Below are 578 nucleotides of genomic sequence, written 5' to 3'. Positions count from 1 at the left end.
TGTAGTTTTGGTGTTTCTTTCCATTTTATCTCTTCTTGTCCCTACCAGTTTCGTTTTACGCTAATTTAAAAATTCCTCAACCATCCATCAATCGAGTGTTGTTGTGGTCATTAATGGGATTTTCTATATTTTTTTTAATTCTTTCAGATGGCGGGGCAGTATATACAAACTGGTTTGGTTGGATCTCAGTTGTTTCCTTCTGCTGTACTATGCCCTTAACATCACATATAGGACAGCACTCGATGAAGATCAGAAAAAGTAAGTATAACTTTAATCCCTGCTTGGATATTGATAAACATTTGTACATATATATTCAAAGCTACGTAAAGACCCCGTATCAATTCATTATTGCATTTTTTATTTTTCATTATTTTTTTTATTTTAGTACATAACCTTGATTTTATTTTACGATTTTAAGTTATATTAACTCATTTCGGTCCCCTGGCACGATATTGTGTAATGGAGTATGAATTAAGGCAGAAAGCAAAGCTTGATCCTCTTAGTTTTTAAATTACTGTACATAGTGCTATCATAGCATAATGTAGTGGATGGGTATTTTTATTTCAGCTTATTAGTAT

The sequence above is a fragment of the Uranotaenia lowii genome, chromosome 2 (assembly GCF_029784155.1).
Source record: "Uranotaenia lowii strain MFRU-FL chromosome 2, ASM2978415v1, whole genome shotgun sequence".
Classification (NCBI taxonomy): Eukaryota; Metazoa; Arthropoda; class Insecta; order Diptera; family Culicidae; genus Uranotaenia; species Uranotaenia lowii.
Note: the sequence above shows the minus strand (reverse complement) of the source record.